A 9,601-nucleotide genomic window follows, 5' to 3' on the forward strand; every position below is an offset into this window, starting at 1 on the left:
TTTGTTTATAAATTACAGAGTGTAGAAATGATACATGTTGGCTAAAATAATTAAAAGCACCTTCACTGTGAAACAAGTTTCACCACATAGAAAGTAAAGTACACTCGTTCCCTTTATTGTCTAGATATAAAACTCTCAATGCTGGGCTCATAGAAATCATAGGTTTAAATTTTGTTTTAGAGGAAATGTTCCATTCTCTCTTCAGATACAACTTTTAGGTTTGTAGAACAATTGAATTTATGCCAGTAGTTTGGAGCATCTATGTCTGTAGTAGAAAGACAGCACTGTTGTTTGAGCTCAGCATTTGTATTTGGGTCAATAAAATTGTTGGTGAGTCCACTTAAGAAAAAAAAAAGATAGACTAGGAAAATGTCAACAAAATGATTACAGGTGTCGCAATAGTGACTACAGACCAAATAAAATTTAAGAATCTTGTGGCTTTGTATTATTTGTTTTCTAAGTCATATCTTTTTCCCCTCAATTCCTTCAATACAGCTTTCTTTCACGTTTGACTAATTTTTTTCTAGTGTACCATTTTGATTTCATTTAATTGCCCTTTCTATACATTTTTAGTTATTCTCCTAGTGCTTGCCCTGGGGAAAAAGTAAACATTCAAAATATTAACACCCTAAATTTATAATAGTATAAATTGGTAGATTTATAGCATCTTAGCTTCAATAGCATGCATTAATTCTGTTCCTGTCCAGTTCCATCAACTACTTTATTTTGTTATTGTCATGAATTACAGCTTTATACACTGTGTGCTCATTAACATAGGTTTATAATTTTGTTTTATGCATTTTCTTATATATCACATAGCAAACAAAAAGAGGAGCTACATATCAAAAATACAATAACACTAGCTTCTATATTTAACAATACAGTTAAATATAGAAAAGATCACTTTTACTGGTGATCTTTATTTCCTCCTGTGGCTTCTAGTGCCCTTTTGTTTCAACCTGAAGGATCTACTAGCGTTGAGTTCCCTCAACTTTGGTTTATCTGGGAATTTCTTAATTTCTCCTTCATTTTTGGATAGTATTGTAGATAATAAAATTCTTGTTTGGCTATAATTTTACCTTCAGAACTTTAACTATATCATCCCACTATCTTTTGACCTACATGGTTTCTTACGACAAATGAGCTGCTCGTCTTATTGAGGAGCCTTGTAAATATATGTATGTGACAAGTCAGTTCTTTCTTGCTGCTTTCAAGATTCTCTATTTGTCTCTGGTTTTCGATAGTTTGATTATAACATGTCTTGATGTAGGTCTCTGAGTTTATCCTATTTGGAGTTCTTTCAGCTTCTTGGATGTGTAGATGCATGTCTTTCATCACATTTGGGAAGTTCTTGGCTGTTGTTTCTTCAAATATTTGCCTTTTTCTCTCTCTTCTCCTTCTGGGACTCTCAAATGCATATGTTGGTACACTTGGTGATGTTCCACATGGCCCTTAGGCTCTGTTCATTATTTTTTTCATTCTTTTTTCTTTCTGCTCCAGTTTGGGTAATTTCAATTGCCTTATCTTCAAGTTTGCTGATCCTTTCTTCCACCTGCTCAAATTATTGTTGAACCCCTCCAGTGAGTTTTTATTTCAGCCATTGTACTTTTCAACTTCAGAATTTCTGTTTCCTTTCATTTTATAATTTCGATCTCTTTATTGATATTCCCTATTTTTCATACATAGTTCCCTTGGGTTCCCTTAGTTTTTTCATAGTTTCTTTCAGCTCTTTGAGGATATTTAAAACAGCTAATTTAAAGTTGTTGTTTAGTGAGTCCAGGGTCTGGGCTTCCTCAGGGATGTTTTCTGTCAATTTTTTTTTTCTGTGAACAGTCCCACTTTCCTAAGTCTTTGTATGCTTTGTAACTTTTTTGAAAACTGGGCATTTTTAATGCTGTAATTGGGTAATTCTGGAAAGCAGATTCCACCCCTTCCCCAGGGATTGCTGTTGTTGCTTGATGAAAGCTGCAACTGTATGTTTGTTTAGTGAGTTTTCCAAACTATTTTTTCAAATATTTTTTCCATTCCATTATTTCTGTAGGCATCTGGTGACATGACAAAGATTTCCTTAAATGCATGGATCCAATAAAAAAGGAGGGTGGAAAGGTGTTTTGTTTCTTTAAAGCCCCTCAATGGAAGTCACTAGGAAATCTGATTTGGCCTTGCAGGGGTTGAAACTATGGCCAGCTTCTATGATACCACTCAGAAATCTACCAGACAGATTAAAAAATGCAACCAGGAGGACAGTTTCCTGTTGCCCACACTGGCACCAGCAAGTCTCATCAGGAATGTGTATCATGTCCTTATGGCTGCCTGCCATGGGATTTTGGAGTGGGAGATGGTAGCCACTAAAAAACACTAAAATTTACCAGCTTCTTTCTTTATCCCTCCCATGAATGCTGCGTGTTTGACTAGACTTCACAGTTTTTAAAATAGCTATTCACAGAGTTCTTGTCATACAGACAGTTCTTGTCAGCTAAATAGATTTTTTCTGTGTGTGTGTGTAAGGTCCAATTTCTGAGTTCCTACGCTGCCATCTTTTGTGATACCACTCCAAGTGCATGTCTTCTTAATTTAAAACATTCTATACAGATTTGGTGAGTATGAGTTATTTTGTTATTGTCAAAAATTACAGCTTTGTACACTGTGTGCCCATTAACATAGGTCTATAATTCTCACTTTTTATTCCTTTTTCCTCTACCTTTTGAATATATTCTATCCACATGCAAAGAAAATGTACACATAATTGCCCTCCTTCTTTACACAAATTCTAACATACTATGTACTCTTTTTCTTGTGACTTCTTTTTGCCTTAATAATGTAGCTTAGCAATTATTTCATAACCTCACATAAAGAACTACCTTAATCTTTTGTATGGTTACATAGAATTCTACTGTATATCAATATCATACTGATCCTCTATTGTCTCCAATGAACATTTAAGTAATTTCCATATTTTTTGCATTTTAATATCTTTCATAATTTCTGATTTTTTTGTATATATAGCCAATTTTGCCATGAAGAAAAAATTTTTAGTTTTATTTTGTTAAATATATCAAACTTTTCTGGTTTCAGAGGTTTTTGATTGTCTGTGCTTTTGTTTTTCTCATAGTTAAGCTTTTCCTACTCTTGGATATTAAAAATATCATTCTGTGATTTTTTTTTCATTTTTTACATTAAAAATTTTTGTGTGTGTGGTGTATTTTTTATTGTGGAAAAATATATGTAACATAAAATTTGACATTTTACCCATTTTAGGTGTACAATTCAGTGACATTAAGTATATTCACAATGTTGTGCAATCATCAGCACTATCTATTTCCAAACACATTTAAATCATTCTTCTTTGTGAAATTTATTTTGGTATGAAGCATGTTGTGTGAATTCAATTTTTTTTCTTGATGGCTAGCCAATTATCTCAAAACAATTATTGTGTCTTTTCTTGGACTTTCTATGTCTATTCAAGTGTTGATACCATGCTACTTTAATCATTGTAGTTTCATGGTAAGTTTTAATTTCTTAGGACTAGTCTCCTGCTTATGCTTATTTTTTAGAATGTCTTTGAATGGTCTTGCCTCTTATATTTTCATATAAAAAAACCTGCTTGAAAATTATAAGACACTGATGAAAGAAATTAAAGATGATACAAATAGATGGAGAGATATACAATGTTCTTGGATTGGAAGAATCAACATTGTGAAAATGACTATACTACCCAAAGCAATCTACAGATTCAATGCAATCCCTATCAAACTACCACTGGCATTTTTCACAGAACAAGAACTAGAACAAAAAATTTCACAATTTGTATGGAAACACAAAAGACCCTGAATAGCCAAAGCAATCTTGAGAAAGAAAAATGGAGCTGGAGGAATCGGGCTCCCTGACTTCAGATTATACTACAAAGCTACAGTAATCAAGACAGTATGGTACTGGCACAAAAGCAGAAACATAGATCAATGGAACAGGATAGAAAGCCCAGAGATAAACCCACACACATATGGTCACCTTATCTTTGATAAAGGAGGCAAGCATATACAGTGGAGAAAAGACAGCCTCTTCAATAAGTGGTGCTGGGAAAACTGGACAGGTACATGTAAAAGTATGAATTTAGAACACTGTCTAACACCATACACAAAAATAAACTCAAAATGGATTAAAGACCTAAATGTAAGGCCAGACACTATCAAACTCTTAGAGGAAAACATAGGCAGAACACTGTATGACACAAATCACAGCAAGATCCTTTTTGACCCAGCTCCTAGAGAAATGGAAATAAAAACAAAAATAAACAAATGGGACCTAATGAAACTTAAAAGCTTTTGCACAGCAAAGGAAACCATAAACAAGACCAAAGACAACCCTCAGAATGGGAGAAAATATTTGCAAATGAAGCAACTGACAAAGGATTAATCTCCAAAATTTACAAGCAGCTCATACAGCTCAATAACAAAAAACAAACAACCCAATCCAAAAATGGACAGAAGACCTAAATAGACATTTCTCCAAAGAAGATATACAGATTGCCAACAGACACATGAAAGAATGCTCAACATCATTAATCATTAGAGAAATGCAAATCAAAACTACAGTGAGATATCATCTCACACCGGTCAGAATGGCCATCATCAAAAAAGCTAGAAACAATAAATGCTGGAGAGGGTGTGGAGAAAAGGGAACCCTCTTGCACTGTTGGTGGAAATGTAAATTGATACAGCCACTCTGGAGAACAGTATGGAGGTTCCTTAAAAAACTAAAAATAGAACTACCATATGACCCAGCAATCCCACTACTGGGCATATACCCTAAGAAAACCATAATTCAGAAAGAGTCATGTACCAAAATATTCATTGCAGCTCTGTTTACAATAGCCAGGACATGGAAGCAACCTAAGTGTCCATCATTGGATGAATGGATAAAGAAGGTGTGGCACATGTATACAATGGAATATTACTCAGCCATAAAAAGAAACAAAATGGAGTTATTTGTAGTGAGGTGGATGGAGTTAGAGTCTGTCATACAGAGTGAAGTAAGTCAGAAAGAGAAAAACAAATACAGTATGCTAACACATATATATGGAATCTAAGGGGGAAAAAAAAGGTCATGAAGAACCTAGTGGCAAGACGGGAATAAAGACACAGACCTACTAGAGAATGGACTTGAGGATATGGGGATGGGGAAGGTTAAGATATGACAAAGTGAGAGAGTGGCATGGACATATATACACTACCAAACGTAAAATAGATAGCTAGTGGGAAGCAACTGCATAGCACAGGGAGATCAGCTCTGTGCTTTGTGACCCCCTAGAGGGGTGGGATAGGGAGGGTGGGAGGGAGGGAGATGCAAGAGGGAAGAGATATGGGAACATATGTATATGTATAGCTGATTCACTTTGTTATAAAGCAGAAACTAACACACCATTGTAAAGCAATTATACTCCAATAAAGATGTTAAAAAAAAACTAGCAGAAAAGATCTTCTACAACTAAAGATACAAGGAAGGAACCACAGTGAGATGGGTTGGAGGTGTGGATATGTGGTATAGTCAAGACCCACACCCCTGGGTGAGTGACCCACAAAAGGGCGGATAATGACAATTGCAGAGGTCCTCCTCAAGAAGCAAGTGGTTGGAGTGAAACTGAGCAGGACCCTGCAGGCCCTTCCTGGGAACAGACCCCCTGTGTTCCCTGCCTCTTGTTAGTAGAAAAGCTTTAGACTCCTAGGCCTTCCCTAAATTCCAAAGAACAAATGTAATCAGAAAAATAAGAAACAAAGGAAAACAGTTATGCAAGACAAAATAATTTAGCCATAAACAAAGTCAAGGACATTCAGTTTCTCCTCAAGGGCTATAGATAATATTCTGAGTCACATCCTTGAGTTGTTTTGCAGATATTAAAACCCCCATTACGTGGAAGAAGTTAACTGCTGACCAGCAACACCTAGACTCCAGACTGGTTAGAATCAGAAAGTTGATGATGTTGACTCCTGAGATACCACCTGTTACCTTACCACCAACAAATCAGAAGAATGTCCACTATCTGATCAGGCACCCTGCAATGATCTCCCTAACCTTGCCATTAAAAACCCTTCTCCAAAATCCATTGGGGAGTTTGGATCATTTGAGCATGAAGTGCCTGTTCTCCTTGCTTGGCCCCGTGCTGGTTGCCTTGTAATAAGCACTGTATTTTCCTTCACTGCTTCTCAGTGTCAGTAGATTGGCTTTGCTGTGTGTTGGGCAAGTGGACCTAAGTTTGGTTTGGTAACAAGAGCCCCACTTCAGGCTACCCAGTCTGGGGGTCCTGCACCAGAAAGACAAGCCCATAACATTTGGCTTTGAAGGCCAGCAAGGCTTATTTTCAGGAGAGCCAGAGGGCTGTAGGAAACAGAGACTCCACTCTTAAAGGGTGCACACAAAATCTCACACACTCTAAGACCCAGGACAGGGTAGTAATTTGAAAGGAGCCTGGGTTGGAACTACCTATTGAGCTTGGAGAGCCACTGGGAGAGGCAGGAGACAACTTGAGCTCACCCTGGGGACATTGATGTTGGCAGAAACCTTTTTGAGAGCTCGTTCTTCCATGAGGACATTGGTGCTGGCAAACACCATTTTGGAATCCTCCCTCTAGCTTATTAGTGCAGGGACCCAGCACCACCTACAATCTTGTTGGCCCCAGTACCATCCTGGGATGCCTTAGACCAAGCAGCTAGCTGTGGGGAGAGGAGTTCACAGCCCTACCCACCAGCAGGCCAGCTGCCTTAGGTCAGCTGTTCTCTGGAGGGCCCAGGAGCTGAGCCTGCCAACCAGTGTGCTGGCACTAGCCCTGGGACCGCCTTGTTCTTGGCCTTGTCTGGGCCGTGGCCCCTCCCACCAATAAAAAGACACCAACTCTGGGACACCCAGGGCCCTGCAGCCAGAGACCCTGAGACCTGGCTCTGCCCACCAGTGGCCAGCAAAGCCCAGGAACCCACTGTACCCCAACACCCAACACCAGTGGGCTGACGCCAGCTCTAGGAGCTCCAGGACCCTGTAGCCAGAAACCTGGAATCAGGCTTTGCCTACCAGTAAGCCAGCACCAACCCCCCAACTCCCTTGGTTCCATCACTGCTTACCAGTGAACCAACACCAGCTCCAGTACCCACCAGCCCTGCAGCCAGAGATACCAGTAATCAAAGCAATATGGTATTGGCATAAAACAGACACATAGATCAGTAGAACAGAATAGAGAGCCCAGAAATGAACCCACACTTATATGGGCAATTAATCTATGACAAAGGAGGCAAAATATACAATGGGGAAAAGACAGCCTTTTCAATAAATGATATTGGGAAAACTGGACAGCTACATGCAAAAGAATCAAACTGGACTACTTTCTCACACCAAATACAAAAATAAATTCAAAATGGATTAAAGACTTAAATGTAAGACCTCAAAGCATAAAACTTCCAGAAGAACACATAGGCAGTATTGCAGTATTCTCTTTGACATCATTCTCAGTAATTTTTTTTGATTTGTCTGCTCAAGAAAGGGAAACAAAAAATAAACAAATGGGACTACATCAAACTAAAAATCTTTTGCATAGCAAAGAAAACTATCAACAAAATGAAAAGGCCTATTGAATGGGAGAAGATATTTGCAAATGATAATATCCAGTAAGGGGTTAATATCCAAAATAGACAAAGAATTCATAGAACTCAACATCAGAAAACACAAAAAAAAAAACCCAATTAAAAATGGGCAGAGAATCTGAATAGATGTTTTTCCAAAGAAGACATGCAAATGGTCAACAAGCACAAGAAAAGATGCTCAACATCATTAATAATCAGGGAAATGCAAATTAAAATCACAATGAGATCTCACCTCACACCTGTTAGAATAGCTATTATCAGTAAGACAAGAAATCAGTGTTGGTGAGGAAGTAGAGAATATGGAACTCTCGTGCACTGTTGTTGGGAATATAAATTGGTGCAGGCACTATGAAAAACTATATGAGATTCCCAAAAATTTAAAAATAGAACTACCATACAATCCAGCAATTCCATTCCTGGGCATTTATCAGAAGAAAATGAAAACACTAATTCAAAAAAATATATGTACCTCTATGTTCATTGCAGCATTATTTATAGTAGTCAAAACATGGATGTGACCTAAAGTGCCCATTAATAGATAAATGGATAAAGAAGATGTAGTATACATATACAATAGAATATTATTCAGACATGAAAAAGAATGAAACCTTTCCATTTGCTATAACATGGATGGACCTGAGTGGTATTATGCTAAGTGAAAAAAGTCAGACAGAGAAAGACAAATACTGTATGATTTCACTTATATGTGGAATCTAAAAAAACATAAGAAATAACCAAAACAACTAAAGAGAAACAGAATTGTAGATACAGAGTACAGTGGTTGCCAGAAGGGAGAGTGGTAGCAGGAGGAGAGAAATAGATGAGGGAGATTAAAAGGTGCAAACTTCCAGTTGCAAAACAAATGAGTCATGGGTATCAAATGTACAGTGGTCGATGTAGTAAATAATTATGTAATGTATTTGTTTGGTGACAGGTCATACCTAGATTATAGTGGTGATCATTTTGAAATGTTTAGAACTACTGAATCACTATGTTGTGTAACATGAACTAACATAGTGTTGTAGGGCAATTATACTTCAAAAACAAACAAACAAACAAACTTACAGAAAAAGAGATCAGCTTTCTGGTTGTCAGAGATGGCGTGTGGGGCTGGAGGAACTGGATGAAGGCAGTCAAAAGATTCAGTCTCGTTTATAAGGTAAACAAGTACTAGGGGTATAATGCACAAAATGATAAATGCAATTAACACTGCTGCATATTGTATACAAAAGTTGTTAAGAGAGCAAATCCTTAGTTCTCATCACAAGGAAAAAATCTTTTTTTTTTATTTCTTTAATTTTGTATGTTTATGAGATAATGGATGTTCACTAAATGTAATAATTTCATGATGTATGTAAGTCATATCTTTATGCTGTACACCTTAAACTTACACATTTCTATATGTCAATCATATCTCAATAAAACGGGAAGGAAAAAATTAATGTTTTGTAGAATTTATCTCTGAAGCTGTCTGGTCTTGGATTTTTGTTTGTTGGGAGTTTCTAAATAAAATTCTCAATTCAATTTCATTACTTGTAATTATTCTGTTCATACTTTCTATTTCTTTCTGATTCAGTCTTGGGATATTATATGTTTCAAGGAATTTATCCATTTCTTCTAGGTTTCTATTTTATTGGTGTATATTGTTCACAGTAAATTCTTATGATCCTTTGTATTTCTGTGATGTCAATTTTAACCTCTCGTTCATTTCTTATTTTACTTATCTGGGCCCTTGGTTTTTTTTTTTTGGTTTTTGGTTTTTTTTTTGATGCGTCTGGCTAAATGTTTATCAATTTTGTTCATCTTTTCAATGAAATAACTCTTTGTTTCATTGATCTTTTCTATAGTTTTTAGGCTCTAGTTCATGTGTTTCTGCTCTGATTTTATGATTTCTTTCCTTTATTAAATTTGGATTTTGTTTATTCTTCTTTTTCTAGTTCTTTTAGGTGTAAGGTTAGGTTGTTTGAGATTTTTTT

Source organism: Eubalaena glacialis, chromosome 3 (assembly GCF_028564815.1).
Source record: "Eubalaena glacialis isolate mEubGla1 chromosome 3, mEubGla1.1.hap2.+ XY, whole genome shotgun sequence".
Taxonomy (NCBI): domain Eukaryota; kingdom Metazoa; phylum Chordata; class Mammalia; order Artiodactyla; family Balaenidae; genus Eubalaena; species Eubalaena glacialis.